We start from the raw sequence: 22,241 nt of genomic DNA, 5'->3' as shown, positions 1-22,241 counted from the left end.
CATCTGCCCCTGTGCACAGGTCCTGCAGCACCTTGTTACCTCCTTTGCAATCCCAAGCCAATAAGAATTCTGCTCAAACCATCTTTTAGTATACTTACTTCCCATATGGCCTGCAAAAGGAATACTTTGGGCTTTGGCAATAAATTACGGACAGTAACCCCTGGGTACTACCAGTCTACCATACTACTACCCTCTGCAGTCCTTCAAGTGTCCACTCCCTGTACAATACTTTACACTCCTGATCTACTACTCACATGTTCTGTAAAGTAGGGTCAGACTGTTGAGCCTACCACACCTCCTACTTACTGACCCTTCCCAGCAGCCCTTCCAAAGGAAGTCTGGTATAGTCACTGGTGCCTCAAGTTATGGCTGACAACTATTTACCCTCGTCCCTACGAGTATCTTCTTCCAAAGGAAGACTAGTACCTTTCAGTTGCTATGGCTCAGATCCTGGGTCACCAATACTGACCAGATCCCAACCTCTGAAATAGTTACCTGACCAGCTCTAGATGGATGTGTGAGCAGTGGCTGTGTCCCTCTGTACTGCCCAGCTACATTTAACAGCATTCACACAAAATACTGTAATATTCTCAACATAGCCACTGGGTTGATATCTTTTCCCTTCCCAGTCTAAACAGGCATTGATCAAAGGTACCTGAAAACATCTCCTACCTAAGGCTGTAACTGTAGTGGACTGCACAGCCAAGTAGTGCTCCTGTTGGACCACTGCATTTTCGACTATGGTTATATCTCGGGCTAAGTTTCTTTTGGTAGTGGCTGCCTTTCCTTTTACTGGATGTCTGGAACACACCTGTCACAGTGCTAGTGTAGCTTGATGCTTCCTGAGATCATTGTTCCCCCCCACCCCTGAATTAGTGGACAAGAAAAACATACATGCCCCATTTGGTCACATTAGAAATATCTAACCCTAAAACCTAGGTGTGTATCCAAGTCCATGGCTTCCCCATTGTCCTGTGTAACCTGCTAGGATGGCTTAAGCTGTCACTGTGAATTCTCCTATACCCATGTGCAGTCTTAAGTCTCCTTCCCCCATGTAATGGAAACATGATGACTACAGTAAAGGTACCTCTTCAGCCTCATCTCCTTAGCAGTATTACATTGTCAGTATGCCAATTAGATTGTCATGTCCTCAGCCAAAGTACATAGGGTCCGTTAACTCGCCAAATGATCTGCAGGCATTTTAAATGTGGTGACCTTACATTCACTCGCCCATTAAGGAAAACTGATTTCTGCAATACACTCCAGTCATACTTTCAACCTATCTTTCCCTGCATTTTCTAAATACAGCTCTGGTGTCAACATGAAACAAGCATGTTTTAACGCTGGCATAATTTAAACAGTCATCACTTGGTTTAAAAACTGCATGTACTGCTTTATCTGTGAGCAACTTATTTAAAAACCTCACCACTACCCATGGGCAAATTTGTGCTTAACATACAGTTAAAGGCCTAATAAAATAATCCAAAGCATAGTATAATTATAATAGCCATTAACGTTACTGTAATATCAATTTAATAATAATTTCATTAGAAAGTCTCTTTCTACATCTACACAATACTAGAAGAGGAAAGGAAAGTTACTATGTCTTCTTCGGGCACGTAGTAGCATTATATTACACTACCATTAGACAGTTGTTCAGTAACTTTACATTTTCAAGGCTTACCTGTTTCCCTTCTAAGGCAGGTATAACCTTTTTTGTTTTCATGGAAAGACTGATGAACCCATTTTAAGTGAAATTTTGCTGGCGGTTTTTCCACTTCCTTTGCATTTGTTAGGCCAGTGGTGAAATCTTAAAAAAACTGTCCATCCCAGCTTGGTAGGAATTCATTTGTTTTTGCTTTTTCCCTGCTACAGTTAAAAGATAATACCTTGTCACCTATTTAGTGTTCACTGGGCCTGGCCTGTCGCACTATGTTTTACAAGCCTGTACGTCTTTGCTACAATTAAAAACAGAACACCTTGTCACTTGATATTCTCTGCAGCTGACCTTTCATTCACAGCACGCCTTGTACACCTGCAAACTTTACTCAATTTATTTGGGCAAAAGTTTATTTTAAGTGCTCTCTTAAATGGGTCACATAATCATAGGTGGTAGCGGCATGTGGCAGACTTGCAACCTATATAGTACACGGAAAATGCACCATTCTCCATCATTTCAAAAAGGGAGACACCAGTGCAAAACACTCTTGTTCCTGTCGTTTCTGCTGAGGTATAACTTCCTCTGATTGATTCTTATAGTTAAATGCAATACTTTATATGCCCTAATAATTATCCCTTTAACAGCTGCTTGTGTCCTAGATTCAACTAAAATTCTACCAGAGCTGGTCTTTCACTTAAAATCCCCCTATCCCTTTCACTTTGCGTGTACTCTGAGATCAAGCCCTGGTGGGGAAGGCAGTCTCAAGCCTGCAATCCAAATGTATTCTTGGCCTCATCTCACTCAATTACCTTTTCTGCTTGACTATATTAGTTCCCAATATCTTGGTTCCTTCACCAGGTTTCTCCAGTAAATTCTAGTTGCCCTTGCCTTTTTTCTGTACCCCTACTTGCAGTAAACCTCTGCTCGTTATGTATATGAGCCTTAACTGTGTAGCTCTAAAATTTCCCAAAAAATTAGGTAAACCTAAACCACCTTGTTCTACTGGTAGGATCAAGTTATCCCACTTAACTCTTGCCCTCTTACCCTCCCATTTAAATTCCTTCAATTCTTTATTGCCTACAACTTCTCCTTCGATTAATAAAAGTATGCCTGACCCAAACACAAGATTTTAGGGACTGAAAACATTATCACTGCTTGTATCTTACTATCCGTATCTACAAACAAGAATTGCCAGTTTCTCAATTTATGCATTATCTTTTGTTTAGTCTCTTCCCACATATCCTTAACCTGCCATAACAGAAAAATTCTTAATCCATACTCCTAAATACTTCATCTTATGTTCCCATAAATATGGGTATTTCTGAACCAATTTGTGTACGAGTACATAAATTTGCTATAGTCTTTTATTTTACATTCTGAAATGGTCTCAAAATGTTAAACATTGAAATGTCCCTTTCTGGATTTATCAGATACAAAAATATCATCTGCAAATAAAGCCAACTTTTCTTGACTACCAAACCAAGTATAGCCTTGTACTTCTGAGTCCCTTATTTTTTTTGCCAATGACTCTAAATATAAAGCAAATAAATGGAAGATGACAACCCTTGCCTGGTTTCTCTGCTCAAACACAGGTTATCTGAGAGGAAACCTCCCACTTAAATTCTTGCCTCCAGTCTTTCATACATCCATCTAATCAACCTTATTACTGTATCAGTGAATGCAAGTGTAAATATAATTTCGATCTCTAGCCCACTTATTTTACCTTGAAGAATATGTAAATTCCAGCAATTCACATCTTCCATACCAAATATTTTCATAAATTTCTTCAGAAATCTACCCTCATATTGTCCTAGGTCCCCTATACATCCTCACTACTGCAAATCAAATTCCAGTCTCCACCTACAAATAATATTCCCTACTGAAAGCGTATTTCTCCCCATATTTTCTTAAGCTCGACACTAGCAATTTTCAGGGGAATTTAAATGTATGCCATTGTAATCCTCCTCCCTTGGCAATCACCCCAAATTACCACAAATCAAACCAGTTTTGTGTGTTTTTTCCTCCTCTATCACTCCTGGATTAGTACAATGACTTCCCTTTTCCTCTGTCTCTGACAATATGCTAATCATCTATTCCGAAATCCTCTTTGCATGCTCATTTCTTTCCAAATGTGTCTGCTGCAGCACTATTTGTTCTCTGCATTTCTTAATACAATTCAACACACCTTTTCCTTTTTATAAATACCTGTAAAGCCATTCACATTCGAAGGTAACATGGACAGCATAACCATCATGAGAAAAATAACTAGTGTTCCCACCTGTTATACATGGTATTTTTTTAATGTATATTGCCAGCTTTTGTGTTACATGTGTATTAACTGTTTGGCAGGTTAATATTTTGTACATTTGTTTCTTCTCATCTCCATTTGAATCTATGTCATATTTTCAAGACTTTTTGTTTTAATGACAATCCTCAAATAAAAAACTAAATACAAAATCCTCACATCCCCTATTAATTTGAAACACGCACACAAAACTGTGTACATCTTCAAAACATGATCCCTCCCAGATGGGAACAACTGCTCTGAATTGATGGCTGCACATACGGGCATCAAACCTAGACTTAAGGTTATTCATGCTGGAGCCTATGATCCCACTTAACACCAATTCTGTTCTTTTCTTCTCTTTTCCCCAACCCGACATGAAAAACAGTTTTGTATGCTTTCAGAAACATTAACTTTTATCTAAGTGTGCTGGCTATCTTTAAAAGTAAATTGCACACCGTTTTAATAACTGCATTAAGTATTACAGCTGCTAGGGAGCTTGTAACCTCTTATTCACTTCCCATAATTTCAAACTTAATGCATTTAAATTTATTTCCCTCAGAAAAGAATACTCAATATTCTCAACATTAGTTGTCTGCACCTGCACACTCCTGAGTACATTTCCATGGAGATTAACTATGAACTTTTGCGAATTTCACTCAGAAAAGAAAGCACAGTTGCCCTCAGCTGCAGACAGCACAACTCCACTGAATGTTTGCCAGTGGTAAAACAAGCTAATATATTTGGAGTTGCAAAAAGCTTAGCGTTTTCATGGCTTTCATTATTTTGTCTTATTTTTAAGGCCTACGCGCTTACAAAAAAAAGTAGTTATGTACTCACCATAACGCTCCATCTGAGTTGTTGCTTTTCATTTGTCTTCAACTTGTGGGACACGGATCCAGGACAGATCTGACTCAGTCGCATTCTTCCAGCATCGGATGAGAGCTACAAGCTCCTCCCCTATCCATAATGCCCAGTCTCCTTTCTCCCCTCAGATCGATTTTGCTGTCCCCATATCACCCCAAGCTGACTCAATGCCTTACCTCTTGACAAAATTACCCAGAGAGCATCATAAGAAATTACCAGTTATGCCAAAGAAAACACCGTCTCTTCCAGCCAGAAAACCACACAGCCCACATAAGAAAGGGGGAAGGAGGGACGGATAGTTGAAGACAAATGAAAAGCAACAACTCAGATGGAACGTTATGGTGAGTACATAACTTCTTTATTTGATGTTAAGTTGTTTTCATTTGGTCTTCAACCTGCGAGACAGAGTCCCAAGCTACCAAAAACCTGTGAGGCCCTCATGGAAGGATATTCCAGAGCATGACGGAGCCAAGGATGCCCTGCTTCTGGACAGAAGATCCAAATTGTAATGGGGAATGAAAGTATGTGAAGATGCCCAAGTAGCTACAAAGCAAATGTCATCCAAAGAAACTCTGGACCAAAAGGCAGCTGAAGTAGCCACAGACCTAGTAGAATGCGTCTTAATGCGACCTGGCAGAGAATCCTTTGGTTGAATATGCCAGGAGTATGTAGTGACGGATCCAATGAGCAATGATGATATTCGATACAGGTTTCCCTAAAAAGGGCTTAGAGTAGGAAACAAAAGTTGATCAGACTTGCGAAAGGCCTTTGTTCTGTGCAAGTAAAAATGTAATTGTCTATGAACATCCAAGCAGGTGCAATTTATACTCTCCATTACTCTGAAAGTTCAGAAAGAAAACAGGGAGAATGATAACGTGATTAATGTTTGATTCTGAGGTCTCTTTCGGAAGGAAGGATTAGTGCATACGGATACCCTGTCTTTATGGAAGAGCATATAAGGAGGCTTAATCAATAAGGCTTGAAGCTCCGACACTCTTTTAGCTGAAGTTATGGTAATCAGGAAGGCTGACTTCTAAGACAAGAAATGCACATCCACCAAAGCAGTGGGTTCAAAAGGGGAAGAAACTAAGGCTTGGAGGACCAATTAAGGTCCCAAGGAGGCGTTGGGTCCTTGATTGGTGGCCTACAAAAAAAGGACCCTTCAAAAAGGCTTTACAGAGCTTAGAAGATTCCAGGGAGGCTGAATTATCCCCCATGTGGAAGTCAGAAATAGCCGCCAGCTGAACTTTAACAGTAGAAAAGCTGGCACCCTGTTGAAAAATACCTGGCAGAAACTCTAAAATATCAGGATATGGGGGCAGTAAAAGGATCCAAGTCACACTGAGATGCCCAAATCTAAAAATGTTTCCACTTACTAGAATAAACCTTCCTAGTGGAAAATTTATAAGCCGCTAACAATTATCTTGTTAACCAGAGAAGAAAGCCTGGAAGTCATAACTATCATGGGAACTGGAGTAGCCAAGCGGTAAGCTTCAGACTAGCCAGATCTGGATGTGGAATCCCTGAGGATGTGAAATAAGATCTGGAACTGGATCCAACGTCCAGGGTAGACACATGACATGAGACCACAGAGAAGGGAACCATACTTGGCAAGGCCAGAAGGGGGCAAAGAGGATGACTGAGCTCCCCAGGTTTTGTGCTTTCTGAGTGAACTTTGGAACTGGGGAAGTGGAGGATAAGCACAGAGAAGGCTGAAGGGCCATGCATGATTCAAAGCATCTGTGGGGGACTCTCCCTGGGGGTTGGGGGTTCACAGAAAAAAACTCTCTGCACTTTGTGATGGAAGGAGAGGTGAAGAGATCGCAGCAAGGCTGACCCCACTTTAGAAAGATCCATTTCGCTACTGACTGATTCAGAGACCACTGGTAAGTCATCAAGATAGACCTGCTGAGCCTGTCCACTAGAATGCTGGACCTTCCCAAAATGCAGGTTGCCAAAAGAAAACAGCTGGTGGAGACTGCCCACTCCCGCAATCTCATGGCTTTGCAACAAAGGGAATAAGACCTGGTTCCCCCCGTCTAATGATGTACCAGACTACCAACATGTCTGGATGGCAATCGTTCCTAGGGGAAGATGGATATGAAGATGTTGCAATGCCAACAGCTCCACCCTCATCTCCTGGGTCTCCAGGGAAGATCATATGCCTTGGACTGTACTTCCCAAGCAATGCCCCCCCCCCCACCCAAGTAGGGAGGCATCTGTGATCACCATGGTCAGTGGGGAAGGAAGAAATGAACGACCCCAAAGAAGGTCCAAGGATTGAATCCACCAGAGAAGAGAATCCCTGCAGGCTTGTGACAGATGCACAGGATGGGACAACAGTACATCTAGAAATGACCACTGGAGCACTAGAGTCCATTGGAGCACCCTCATGTGTAACCGAGCTGTGGGTACGAGGGTGATCGTGGCCGCCATGGACCCAGACGCCCTTAAGACAAATTCTGCTGGGGGAAATTGAGCATGAAAGATGCACAAAACATGATGTTTGAGGAACTGAAGTCTGGCATCAAAAAGACCTTGGTCTGAATGGTGTCTAACAGAGTTCCAATGAAATCCAAAACTTTAACTGGTTCTAACAGGGAATTGAGATTTATGGTGATGCCTAGCTGGTGGGTGGTCTGGATGAGGAAATCCCTGGCTTGGCAGACTCAATGACTGGAAGGAGAGGAAAGGAGCCAATTGTCCAAGCAGGGAAAGACCTGGAAGCCCTGCCGCCGCAGGTGAGCTGCTACCACAGCCATTACTTCTGGTGAATACCCTGGGGGCTGTGGTGAGACCAAAGGGTAGCATTCTGAACTGGTAATGATTGGTCCCCAGCAGAAAGTGGAGAAACCTCAGAGAGCATCTGTCCAGTTTTATCTTGTTTGCTGATCTGATAACGTGCATCAGTCGACACACTCCAGCTAAGTGCCTTTATAATATCTTTATGTTCTGTCAAGACTTGATCTATATTTTTTTAGATAATCTAGGCAGAGAGTGTGGCCATCCACAGGGGGGCGTATGGCCATACACTGCACATCCTGAACCCTGGTTTGGGTGTCTCAGCCATAGAAAATGGAGAGAACACGCGCTCTCTCACACACACTCCCTCTCACACACTCTCACTCTTACAGATAGAGGGGGAAACGGGAATGGGAATACGATTTTTTTTTGTTAATTAAAGACTAACATCTGAGCTCGAGCGGTAGGGGAAAGTGAAAGGGAAGATAGAAAAGTTTGCAAAATAACATTAAAGAACAAATTCACTTACCAGAAACAGCCTGGCGCACGAACCATGATGCTAGCGTTACATGCGGCAGACGAGATCTGAGGGGAAGGAGGAGACAGGGGCATTATGGGTAGGGAAGAAGCTTGGAGATCAGATCCGATGCTGGAAAAATGTGGCAGAGATGGATCCTTCCCAGGTTAGTGTCCTACAGGTTGAAGACCAAATGAAAACTTCATATCACCCATTTACAGATTAAACCAAAGGTAGTAATCTAGACATTTGCCCTTGTAAAGAGAGAAAATATCTTAACTACATATAATATAAATTGGTGCACGATTACACCCCACCTCAGCAGCCCAAAAACACAGCATATGAACATTAGACTCTCTTGTCCAGCCTTTCTCATTCTACTGTAAAACCTATATATCTTGCAACTAAAAAGTACTTTAAGTCATCAAAAATATCCCCCACTTTTAAAATACCCGACTACACAATACTGTTTTACTGTGCATAACATGCAGTTTATTTCATAAAATGTTTATACAAATGCTAACAAAAAACTGTTCTATCTTCAGTTAGTATTCCCCCTTTTACTGTTCTTCTAAACATTAATGATATGAAGTGGAGTATATGCTTTATGATCCACCCCCAAGTTTAACGTCGTCCGCAAAATTAGGTGTTTTTCAGACACTTTTTCTTGAAAACCGTATTTCACAAATGTGATAAGATGCTTTGTAATCGTGCATTTACTCACTAATTTCAGAGTTACTGGTCTTTTTCCTGTTTATCTCCCAATTCCAATAACAGACTCTGGTTCAAGTCCAAGTTTCTGCTGATCCTTCTAGTCAAATACTATGCTTATTTTTTTTTTTTTGCCCATTAAGCATCTTCCTTTGGAATATTGAAAAAGGTTTCACTGGCAAAGTCTCTCTACGAACTTTACATTCATAAGAATGAGAAGCATGGTCCCTTTCTGCTTGCTGACTCATTCTTTGTTGGATAAACTTACTTCCTCCTTAGTCTACTGTGTCAAAAAAGAACCTTGACACTCCGGGAAAAAACACTCTCAAGACAGCTGGATATAGAAACTTAAATCTCATACCTGCCTCTCAACATTCCCTGACTACTGGGATAAATTTGCTTCCCTTCTGCCTGGTGTACAGTGAAAAAGAAGTTATGTCCTTACCATAATGTTCCATCTGTGTCATCAATCTTTATTCATTCTTGATGAATGGGACTCTGTTCAGACTCCTCGGAACAAGCTCGGTGATTATATACCTTGCTCCAGGCAAAAACTCTCAAGCTAAGACTCTACCCACAATGCCCTTCTCTCCATTACCTCAGATCGAGTTTGCAGCCAAAGTATAGGACAACAGAAGCCCTGCCTAAGGCAAACCGTAAAAACCTCCCAGAACAAACGTTTGAACCTCCAGAAGTCCTTTAGAGGGGGCAGAAGGGTGGGATGCCAAGAATGAATAAAGATTCACAACACTGATGCAACGTTATGGTAAGGACATCACTTCTTTATATGATGTTATCAATCTTCATTCTTTCTTGACAAGTGGGACAGAGTCCCCAGTGGCTTTAGATCCTGGGTGGCCCTAAGGAAGTTTATTCCTGAGCACCATAGAGCCCAAAGATGCTCTTCCCCTGGAGACCATATTCAATTTGTAATGAGTGATAAAGGTATGGGGAGTGGCCTACGTTGCGGCTGCACGTATTTCTTCCATGGAGGCCTTGGAATGGAAAACACCTGACGAGGATACAGATCTGGTGGAAGGGGAACTCGACTTGACTGAGCCAATAGGATGCAATGAGGAACACTTTGCATCTCAACCTTTGGGCTTTCCTCAATAGGAAGATAAGCGAATTGGGGGAAAGACAAAGTAGTCCCAGTGGCCAACTGAAGAGTGTCTCTCTCAGGGACTCCCCCTGGGGAGAATTAGGTCAAAATGTATTTAATTATTTATTTATTGCATTTGTTAACCGGGAAAGTCCACTGGGCCTAGAAAGAGCCCACTTTCAGTGGAGACCAGGGAAAAAAAGCTTCACATTAAAGTGAATTAAATGTTCATACACAGAATCAAATATGATGAGCAGTGTTTTCACATTAAAGAAAAATAAAGCAACAGTGACTGTTTACAATCAAGGAATAAATTTAAGGTACAGATGGCATACATTCAAATAACGCACAAGTATAAATATATCTGCAGAATACTTAGCAGACTTAGGGGAATAAAGGAGGAGAGAGAAGGGCTAGAGAAGGAAGTCAAGCTACTGTGACCGTGAGGAGTAAGGTAGAGAGAGGCAGTGGAGGTTGTTTTAAGTTGAGAGGTCAAAGTTTAGACTACAGAGAGAGAGAAATCAGGTGTTGAGGTAAGTTGTAGGTGTGCAGGAGCACAGCCAGTGAGAAGAGAGATGTAGTTTGAGGGATTTCTTAAAGGAGGCAGGACCGCTGATAGTTCTGAGTGAAGGGAGGAGATTACAACATAACTTGGAGACAGTACAAAAGAGTAGAGCATTTGGCCAGCTGAGAGCTTGGGTTGATTGACTGACAGTAGCATTTTGTTTTCAGACCTGAGGTGGCGATTAGGATGGTACATGGTCAGTATTAGGACAGGGAAGGGCAGGTTTCAGGTCAGTAGATTACTCTGTGAGCTGTAGTTAATTGTAGGTAAGTGAGATAACGGGGGGGGGGGATTCTAGGCAATTTAGTTGATGCAAAGAGGAGCAGTGGTGGGTGGCAAATTTTGCATTTGTGGCAAAGTTAGCAACTTTGTTGTAGCAGGAGTCTAGTTAATGCTGCTATAGATGTGAAGGTCAAAAGTTAACTCGTCATCAATGATGACACCCAACAGTTTGGTACTAGGAACAACTTCAATGGTGGTGGTGGTGTTTTGGGAATGAACAGAGAAAAGGGATTTGTCAACAGGGCTACATTTTGGGGGGGGGGTAAATACTAAGCGTTTAGTTTTATTGGCGTTAAGGGCAAGATGGCTCTGGGACATCCAAGTTTCAGTAGAAGTAAAAGCTTCTTGGGTAAGATGCTGGAATACAGTGGGAGATTTAGAAGAGCAGACGACAGCAGAGGCATCAGCATATTTTATAACAGTACTGCGGGCAAGAGTGTTGTGAAAGTCATTAACAAATATACTGAAGAGGAGGGGGCCCAGAACTGAACCTTGGGGGACACCTGTGTTTGTACTGATGAAAGGGGAAGAAGAGTGGTGCCATTTAGTAGATTGCTGACTATTGCTGAGATAGCTTGTAAGCCATTGTAGGCTAAGAGGAGATAGGCTGAGGTTAGAGAGTTTGTTAAGCAGAAGGGAGTGGGAAATATTGTCAAACGCCTTTGATAAATCACAAGAGAGTGCAGAGACTATGGAGCCAGCATCATAGGCTCTATTTACTGTGTCCAAGAAGGAGATTAGAGCAGTGTTGGTGCTATGTCTGGGCCTAAAGCCATGTTGGCATGTTTAGTTTTGATTTTTTTTTAGTCGGAGTTGGGCAAGACTATTTAGGATCCTGATAAATGTAGAATTAAAAAATTCCACAGCATCACTGAGTGGGAGAAATTCAGTGGGTTCCAATAAGTGTTCTGCAGGATGTCATTGAGGATATCAGGGGAGAAGTTGGATAGATCTCTAGTATGTTGATATTTGTGTATGTTTGGTACACAGGTGGGCTTACGTATTATGAATGCTGGTAAGTGGTCACTAATACTATCTTGGAGTGTGCCAGAGGAGACTGTCTAGGTCAGAAATTAAGATCCAATCCAAGATTGATCCTTTTTTTTTTTTTTCTTTTTTTTTTATTATTATTGTCAGGACTGGTGATGTCTGAGATTAGCTGAGCATACATATGAAGATTAATATCAGTAGAGGGGTTATTGTTGGAAATATTTAGCCAGTTAATATTAATGTCACCTAAAATTATAATTTCATTTTTTTATGTTGTTGGCTGCCCAGGCAAGAATTTCTTCAAGAATGGGAATATTGTTGCCTGGGGGAATGTAAATGACTATGATGCTTAGGCTTTTATAGTCATTACGTTTTAGGAAGGTAACAAGCAGCCCTGCAGTGGAAAAAAACAGGAGTAGGTTTAGAGTAAGGAATTACTGTAAAGGTGCTTGGGAATAATAAAGCAATCCCTCCGCTTTTTTATGAAGTCTGTCAGCTTTGAGGCAAGAGTGGTTAGGGGGAAGAAATTCAGAATCTTTGATGTACGGTTTTAGCCAGGTTTCGGTGAAGGCGATAAAGTCGGGTTTATGTTAACTGAACCATGCATGTAGTTGTGGAATTTTATTTCTAATGCTTTGTAGATTAATTGTACTGAATTGTAGGGATTTAGTGGAGTTGGGGGACTTGTGTGAGAGAGAAGTGGGGCTGGGGTTAGGATGCATGTCACCACACAGGACTAGGTTACAGAAAGCACAGTTGTGTACACTTACCATAAATATAGATGTCAGACTGTACTCACTGTTGCAGTCATCACACCTGGGTTGATTCCCAAAGCTGAGGAAGGGTGGAGGCAGTCAAGAAGAGTTAGGGCTGGCTAGTAGGCCTTGCAAGACTGCTGTTGCAAAACCTGCCCTGGATTTGGAAAAGATAGGCAGGTGGTAATGTTTGGTGAAGGTGTGTACAGACCTCCAGGTAGCAGCTTTCAGGATGTCCCTGGTAGGGAGTCCCCTTAGAAATGCTGTACAGGTGGATGTAGCCCTAGCTGAATGTGTTCTGACCCTCTGAGGGGTTGGTTTTCCATGGTGCTTGTAGCAGAAATGGATGCAGTGTGCTATCCATTTGGAAATGGTTTGTCTTGAAATAGCCTCGTCCTCTGCCCCTGTTGCAAAGCTGACTAGCAACTGGTCAGATTTTCTGAAAGGCTGAGTCCTATCAAGGTAGAATTTGAGCCGTCTGTGCACATCCAGAGAGTGCAGGATCCTTCCACCTTTATTTTGAGGATTAGGGAAAAAGGTTGGCAAATGGATGGATTGGTTAAGAGCCACACTGGACATCACTTTAGGCATAAAGGAAGGGTTAAAGTCTGAGGGAATCCCTGTCAGCATGGAAAATAATTAAGGGTTCCACAGCCATCAGTGCTTGTAACTCAGACTCCTCTAGCTGAAGTGATGGCTAGAAGCAAGGCTGTTTTCCAAGAGAGGAATTTTAACTCTGCTGAAGCAGCAGGTTCAAAAGGGGAAAGTGTGAGCATTTCCAGTACAAAGTTAAGGTCCCAAACAGGTGTGTGTGCTCTCCTTGGTGGCCTTAAGTTGTTTGCCCCTCTCAGGAACTGTTTGATGAGAGGGTGAGAGAATAGAGATGGCTCAGTATTGTAGTGAGCCGAGATGGCAGAGGCATGGATCTTAATGGAGAAGGATAAGCCTCTGTGGAGTAGTTCTGCTAGGTAATCCAGGATTAGAGGCAAGGATGGCAGTGCTGTGTCCTTTCCTTTAGGCTGAATCCAAGAACAATACCTTTCCCACTTATCAGCACAAGATTTCCTTGTACTGGGCCTCCTGGCTTCAAGGATGACGTCCAGCACCTGTTTGCTTAGGGTTGCTGGTGGAGTATTCAAGGAATAAGCCAGGCTGCAAGATTTATGGTTTGCAATTGTGGATGCAAAATGTGTCCCTCCTGCTGAGAGAGCAAGGTTGGGGTCTGGTGTAGGTGCCAGGATCGCACTGTTGTCAAGCTGCACAGGAGAAGGTACCAGTGCTGGCGTGGCCAGTCCGGTGCAATCAGAATTGTCCTTGGCCTGTCTTGTTTTATCTTGAGTAATACTCCTGAAAGAAGGGGCAGAGGGGGAAGGCATAGTCAGAGGTTTTCTCATTGAAAGGATAGGGCATCCACTTTCCAGGCCCTGCTGTGAGGCTTACTGGTGCAGAATTTGCTTAGCTGGTGGTTGTAGGAGGAAGGAGAGAGATCCACCTCTGGGGTAGCCCATTTCTGTATCAGAAGGTAGAAGGTGCTGGGCTCCAATTTCCACTCGTGTGCGTCTAGGAGATTTCTGCTTAAATCGTCTACCAGTGAGTTTTGTTTGCCTGGCAGGAATTGGGTTTCTAGATGTACTTGGATGTCCAAGGCAGTGTTCCACACGGCTATGACTAACCTGCAAAGTGGGTTCCCACCTGCTTGTTGATGTGCCACATAACTGTGGTGTTGTCTGTTTTTATCAACAGTTGTCCTGGTAAGAGTAGGGATCTGAAAGCTGTCAGGGCATTCTGTACAGCTAGCATCTCTTTTTGGTTGCTGTGCAGATGAATTTGGCTTGGGCTCCAGTGGCCCTGAATACATTTACTAGCCAGGTGAGCTCCCCATGCATAGTCTGATGCGTCTGTGGTCAGAGTCTGGGTGGAGTGGGGTAGAGTAAAAGATGGTTCCTTGTGGTTGCATGCTTCTGCCCATCAAAAGAACTCTGTCCTTAGACAAGGAATGATAGGAATGACTGTTTACAGGTCTTGAAAATGTTAGCACCAAAGACTTTTTAAGTACCACTCATATTACAAAGACATGCATCTGGAGCCTTTCTCCCCGGGCCTCCGCTGAAAATTGGCTTCGTTCCAAGTCGGACTTTTCCAGTTATATGACAAATAAATAAATAAAAATATGCAGTCTTGCATATTGAATTAGCAGTATACATGAGGCCATGAACCCTAGGGCTTGCAGTATTTTTCTTGCAGATAGTTAGGTTCTGGTGGCCATTTGTTTGAAGTAGTCTGTCAGACCTGTTTTCCTGAAGTGAGGAATGCCATCTGGGAAGTTGTGTCCAAGCTTGCTCCCAGGAATATAATCTTTTGACTGGGTACCAGTTGTGATTTCTTTTCGTTGATGGTGTACCCCAATGAAGTGAGAAGGCTTTTTACAAATGCTAGGTGATGAAGCAGCAATTCCTGACTGTCCACCTGAATCAGGTAGTCGTTCAAGTACGGGTAAATTTGGATATTTCTCTGCCTACAGTATGCAATGGCTGGAGCCAGGCATTTTGTGAATATCCTGGGCACAGTAAATAAGCCAAAGGTTAGCGCACAGAACTGATAATGCATAGACCTTGCCCTGAAATGTAGATACTTCCTGCATGACTCCCTTATGGGGATGTGCAGATAGGCTTCTTTTAAGTCTAGGGTGATTACCCAGACATCCTTGGCTAACATAGGGAGAAGCTGCTGCAGAGTAAGGATCTTGAATTTTGGTACCACCAGGAAGGTGTTGAGAATTGAAAGATCCACGATTAGGCGCCATGAGCCCTCTTTCCTGGGTACCAGGAAGAGTCTGGAGTAGAATCCTTGATCCATCTCTGTTCTACTGGAACAGGGTGAATAGTTCTGATATTGAGCAGGGAAAGTACTTGTTTTTGAGCCTCTGCCCTCTGGTTTGGAGGAAGGTCTGGAAACCCACCTAGGTTTGGCAGTGAATGGAAATAAAATTTGTACTCCTGGGATACAATAAATATTGAAACACAAAGAACATCTGTTTGTTGTCAAACTTTGTGCTGCATCGGGCAAGAGGAAGCACACCCATTGCTTGTTGCAAACACACTGCTCCCATTACAGGGTGCCCTTTCTCAAATGGAAGCAGAGGAATTGTGACTTCCATTGTCTAAATGCAGGGCCCATGTGTTTTTTTTTTTTTTTTTAGGAGCCACTGTAAATTCCTAATGTTTAGCTTTGCAAAGGGAATCATTGCAATGTAGGAAGCCATGTAGGTCATGGTACTGACGAAATCTCCTTTGAAGGATGATGCAGTGGTGCAGCAGTAGTATTGTCGCATCAGAGAAAGAGGCTCTCAGGTTCGATTCTTGGCTGGGGTCTGCATGTCCTCCCTGCATTTGTGTGGGTTTCCTCCGGGTACTCCGGTTTCCACCCACGTTTCCGTTGTGTGTCTGGAGTGTTTATCCAAGAGCCTCCCCTGAAAATTGGCTTTGTTCCCAGTAAACAAACGTTAAATAAATAAAAAGGTATAGGAGTGCAAGTCTCAGTTATTTTGAAAGAAAGATAACCTTGTTTTCTGGGAGGAAAGCCTTCTGTTAAATAGAATCTGACTGCCCCCAAGAAGGCAATTCTGTTACTTGGCTGGATATGTGACTTCTGGAGAATGAGGGATATGCCATCTTCAGAAAGCCATCCATGGTGATTTGCATTGTTATCCAGAGTTCTACGGAACTTTGCATGAATCAGTCTTCCAGGTAAGAACAGTTAAGGACACCTTGTGCCTGCAAAAGAAAATGACTAATGCCAGACATTTGGTGAAAACTCTTGGAACAGTAGTAGGGGTGAGTTTAAGACCATTACCACCTGTTCAAGGTGCTTCCATATCTTCTGACATTTCCTGAAATGTTAAGGCACATGTTTTTATACTTAAGTTTCCATCATGATCTGGATCATCTTTTATCAATTCTGACATTAGCAAATCTCACATAGGCCACCTTCATCTCGTTAGTGTTCTATAACACAGCTTACTCATAAGATAGATGTATTTTGTGTTTGGGTTAAAAAAAAACTATGTAACTGCATACCTACTGCTTTAACTGATGCACACAATTTCTCTGCCCACATTCTGTAAAGAAGTGATTCATGATTTAGGGAACTTTTCTTTACATTTTCCTTATGGAATTGAAAGGAGTTACAGCTTGGGTCTTCCTGCCATGCTGGGTCTTCAGCATGTAGCACTGCTGTGTCAGTGTTGCGATGACTGTGTGATAAGTGTTTAATTCTTCAGCAAAGAAAGTCAGACCTCTGCCATTTATTTCACTACATGTGCCAAAAGGTTCGATTCTCAGTTTTCAAGCAAAGACTAGGATTATCAGACCTTAAAAAAAAAATCACTATTCCTAGCATCATCTTTTCCCTCCATAAGTTCAAGACTTTGCCTTCTTACAAACCTTTAAACTCTTTTAAACAAGAATGGACTTATTCACCTGTTACCACACAGGAGTAAATGTTTAAACACATCATTGCCAGTTAAAACCTATGGTTTTGTGGCGTCAATTGACATTTTCCCCAAGTTTTAGCCACACCTTAAGTAGGTCTGGTTGCTCCCGCCTCTAGCCTACAACCTGCAGGCTATCATGTGTAAGATTTTTAATCTCTGTGAATCTTACAATGTTCTGCTCAGCTTATTATAGAAACCCTTTGGCATCAGAGCTACTTCAGCTCCAGAGTCCGGAGTCTATCAAAACTTCACAATATAAGCAGTTTACGACACATACGTTACGATAGAACCTACCTACATTCTCTTAAGAACTAAGTTGTCCAGGTAAAATTTGTTAGTTTGTTCTTTGTAACAAGAGAGTATCTTCACTACTAGTAGTAGAAGCTTTACTTCAAGTTAGGGGTCAGATATGGAGAGTTGCTTTTAAGATGCATATTTCTTTCAAATCAGGATCATTCAGAATCATTAGCCTTAGCAGCCTCAGAGGAGACGGAAGGAATTACTGCTACTGAAAGTATCATCAGTAAAGGTGGGATTGGGGAGTCCCTCTCAGTCCAGAAATTCTGAGAGAGACTACAGCTCTATCATCTGCTCCCCTACCTGTCTGACCTCATCCTAATTCCTTCGCTGCTAGAATTAGGTCTGCGTCTGGGCAAGCCTCTATTACAGTTTCGGTACTGTCTATAATATGTCAAAATTGTGCTTTGTCCCCCTTTATATCTCCTGTCATTTTGTTTACCAGGATCCTGCCTCCTGTACGACTGTCCCTTGCTGAGATATGAATAAGGTGAACAAGTACTGTGGAGGTCTGGATTATAGAGGTAACTCCACCGGAGGATGTGCAGCATTAGGCATTTGCTGAGCTACAGAGAGGACTGGTACTAGATTGCACATGAATATGGGTATTACCCTGCACTGGTTGATAACTTTAACTAGGTTTGCTGCTTTCGGCTGCGGCAGTTAATTTCCCTCCATGCCAATATCATCAGAAGTTTTGATTTCGAACATCTGGGCTTGGGCAACAGGTATTCTTTCCCTTTTTTTGGTGGAAGTACTTAATCCACCTTACTGTATTCCCAGATATTGACCGTCGTGTCTAAAATTCACTGCACAATGTGTGGTTTCTTTTTAAGTTTTAGGGATAATGGAGTACTACTGTGGAAAGATAAACTCTGGAAGTATACATCCTGAAAATCACTCTGTTTCTGAACAATCATCGGGTTCAAAATATAAACTTCCCATGGTTCTCAATCCTCATTACCCATCTACTCAAATGTGAAAATATATAACCTGAGGCCCACCCTCTAATCCTAACCACAAGAGCAACCCCAAAGATTTAAACATACTTGCACTGAACCTTAGAAGTATATGTAATAAAATCACCCCGTTGCATACCTGGATTTATCAAAATAAACCTGACATACTAGCCCTTACCGAAACATGGCTACACCCCAGTGCTAAGGACTCAAATAATACCTCCAAACTTTGCAATAACCAGAAGAGAGAGAGAGAGCTAAAAAAAAAGTGGCGAGATAGACATTCTATATTCCTCTACACTCATCACACACTACACCAGTAACATCTACATTTTCTAATGCTGCGGTATTAATCCCTTTTTTGAACCTCAACACATCAAAAAGAATTTGCATAATCATAATATATATCCCACCAGGTCACAATATTGTAGTGTTGGAAAATATTTTATCCTGGACATCCTAAACAATAAACCTAGAAACAATAATCTTAGGAGACGTAAATATTGATTGGCAAGCAATAGCTTCTAACTCGCACACAAATAGTATACATCTGTATGGTTTTTCTCAGCTTATCAATATTCCAACAAGATACAACAAAGATCTTACCTGCCAGTCCACCCTTGACTGGACCCTAGCATCCCACCCCACAATTACCCCTTTTTCAATACACTGCCTAGCTCCCTGAGCGATCATCTGCCAGCTTATTCCATTAGAACAAGCTCCCAACAAACAAGACTACACACTGTAAAACCAGTTAGGAACTCAACTAATTTTTGTCAGCACAAATTCAACTAATTGCTATGTGAAACAGACTAGATACCCCTTAATGCTGCTGTACTATACTATACTTTAATAACACCTTCCTTCAAATACTTAATACACTAGCACCCATTCGTATGAAAAGAATCAAAAATAACTCAGCACCATGGCTCTCTAAGGAATGTAAACACCTGATGAAGCAAAGGGACCTATCTTGGATAACATGGAAACTAAATAAAAATGAACAAAATCCTGTCAATTTCAAAACACTATGCAACAAAGTGACTAATCAATAGAGATAAGTCATACTATTCAAGCTTCAACTCGAGCATAAAATCAACCCCAAAAATGTTGGCACTCCATACCTTCTCTACTTAACCCTGGAACAGAGCACAACCCATCACCTGATGCCCCTCCATCACAAATAGCCAACACTTAACAAGCACTTCGTAAAATCAATATCAGGCCTACTAACGAGCACCCCTTATGTTGGACCCCCCCACCCTACAACCTTGTCAGACATCAACCCTACACCATCAACTACTTCTAACCCTGTCATTAATAACCATCCTACTCAAAGTGTCTTACAAACCCCATTCTCATTTCAGCCCATACCCACCTACACCATTAAGAAACTTCTACAAAAACTAAAACCCTGCTCTACCTCAGTTGATAATCTTCCACCGCACTACCTCAAACTGGCTGCCAACTCAATCGGCTACCCAATCAGTATCATTACAAATAGGTCTTCATCTGAATCAGAAGTACCTACTACATGGAAACAATCTCACATCACACACCCATCCACAAAGGAGGGAACTCTTTTGAACCATCCAATTTCTGTCATATACCCATCTTGTCACCTATATCCAAAATTCTCGAGAGAGGTATCCATCAGCAGGTAATGCAGTATCTATTCCAAAACAATCTTCTAAACAATACCCAACATGGCTTCCAACCAAGCCACAGCACAGTTACAGCCCTATTATCCTTTACAGAACTGTGAACAAGACCAGAGATGCAGGATGCTATCCCGCCTCAGTATTTCTTGATCTCTCCAAGGCCTTTGACACAGTGTCTCACCCCTTACTACTGAACACGCCGTAACTTAGGCTTCTCAGATCACACAGTAAAATGTTTTCAGAGCTACCTCAGGGATCGTAAACAAGCAGTGAAATGGTCCAATGAACTCTCTCACCCTTTCTCCACACCCCAACCGGAGTCCCTCAAGGCTCCATCCTCGGACCCACACTCTTCAACATTTTCGCAACCTTCACACTGCCTCTCACCCTGGAACTCTCATTCAGTACTTTGATGATTCTACCATAATCTGTACCGCTCAATCACCAGCACTACTTTCAAAAACTCAGTCCTTTACTGCAGTTGAATCCTAGCTAAGAAATATCCAACTCTTTCTTAATCCAAAGAAGACTAAACTAGTACTCTTTCACCCCAAAAAACACCTCCCCTTCACTGATCATTTCAACATCCTTGCATCAAACACGGTCATAGAAATAGTGCAGGAAACCAAACTTCTAGGAGTTATCATTGACAAACTTTCAATCGACTCCCATATACAGCAAAATATTAAGAAAACTCATCAAAAATTGGGACTCATAAAAACAAACATTTCTTTACTGCAACAACCAAAACTACCCTTATAAAAACATTTTTTACTTCCCTTCTTTCTTTACGGTGCCTCTATCCTAACTTACAAACTTCTACCCCAAGCTAGATGGAACAGTGCTATAAAAAAGTTTTCCACAAACTCTAGATATCACACACACCACTGTAAAATACTACTAGAACTAAACTGGCTTTAACTCCCTAATCAACTTGCCTTTATTCAGGTATTCGCCTTGCACAACCTTATTTTCAATCCAAATGCCTGCTCTGCACTAGCCAAACTAGTAACACCTTACACACCAAATTGATCCTTACGATCAAAAGACAAATCTCTTAGCTTTCTCAAAAAGCACAAGGAAACCAGGTCACTCTCTGTATGCTTAATCTGTCTCTATACTATGGAATTCACTAACTCTAGCCATCAGGTCTATACCTGTTCTAACCCATTTCAAAGTCTCTCTAAAAAATCATCTCAAAAATACATAGCTCTGGTCCTGCATAAAAAGCCTGCCTAATGCTCAGCTCTTTCCTCTTCTTCCACACTAGCTTCATCCTCCTCCTCTGTCACATTTCACTCCCTCAGTCTGCAAGGGCCTAAAGCTCTTATAATGCCATTGCTGTTTATATACCATATCCTTAAGTTACTGCTCAAGCTGTAATGTTTCTATTCTCAAGTCTCTCACTATCTTTTCTGCATCACTAACTTTCCCTAACTTGAAATCAACATTCTACTTTTTCCATGTACTGCAACAGTCAATATCATACATTACACTACCTACATACTACTTTTGCACACTATCTACTCATAGGCTACGGAGATGGTGAGAGTGATTATTACTATGCATGTTTTAACTCTATATAATTGTCTAGAAGTTTAATCTCATAAATTTCTTTCAACCTATTTTTGTATAGTATTTCTAATGTCATTTGTATTGTATTGGATTATAATGCATTTGTTCTGTACGTGGAGCTTTTCTTCCCACGCCTCCGCTGGAAATGGGTTCTGTAGACCCAGACAGACCACTTCTGCAAACAAATGGCAAATAAAGCCTTCATCTGATTACAAAGTTCTGAAGGGTTTTGACAGGCACCAAATTTTATTAGGCAGGATACATGCATAGCCTCTCTTATCCAGTGTTACTTTCCAAGTTCTACTTTCAAAAATCTTGTACATCCTCTGTGGCTCATTTTTGCTTTACTCAGATGATTTTGACCAGTGCTTCCATAATTTACAGACCATCTTATTAGGCTTTGTTCTCCGGGTTATGAATAAATCTGCAAAACAAAATTAACTTTCGAATATGCTGGAGAATATTACCCTTTCTTTGCTTCTGACTTGAACTTACTGCCAAAAAGCTGTAAGACCTGCAATAACAACTTAAAGGGTTACAAATTCTTGTCCTATTTTTTTAAACACCTTATTCAATTCATACAATCTAGACAATGACGTGTGCACATATAGCAAGCCTTGCCCTCCCTTTTAACTTTACTACCTACTGATAAGATGTCATCACTATCAGCATCATTGTCACTCATCCCTCTTCCTAGACATGCATTTTCTTGGTAGCTGCTTAGTGGGGGTAGAAGACATTTTATTAGCTGGGTGTTTGAAGTCCTGCCCTAGTTCAATGCA

At 41.6% G+C, this 22,241-nt stretch overlaps 1 protein-coding gene across 1 annotated transcript in view; it reads right to left on the bottom strand.

The window, feature by feature from the left end:
• Window positions 1-22,241, bottom strand: part of UBE2O (ubiquitin conjugating enzyme E2 O) — a 1,895,179-nt gene that overhangs the window by 670,993 nt on the left and 1,201,945 nt on the right. The window lies entirely within an intron of this gene.

This window comes from Protopterus annectens, chromosome 12.part0 (assembly GCF_019279795.1).
Source record: "Protopterus annectens isolate FY-2018-M chromosome 12.part0, PAN1.0, whole genome shotgun sequence".
Lineage (NCBI taxonomy): Eukaryota > Metazoa > Chordata > Ceratodontiformes > Protopteridae > Protopterus > Protopterus annectens.
This window is presented reverse-complemented; position numbering and strand designations above follow the sequence as displayed.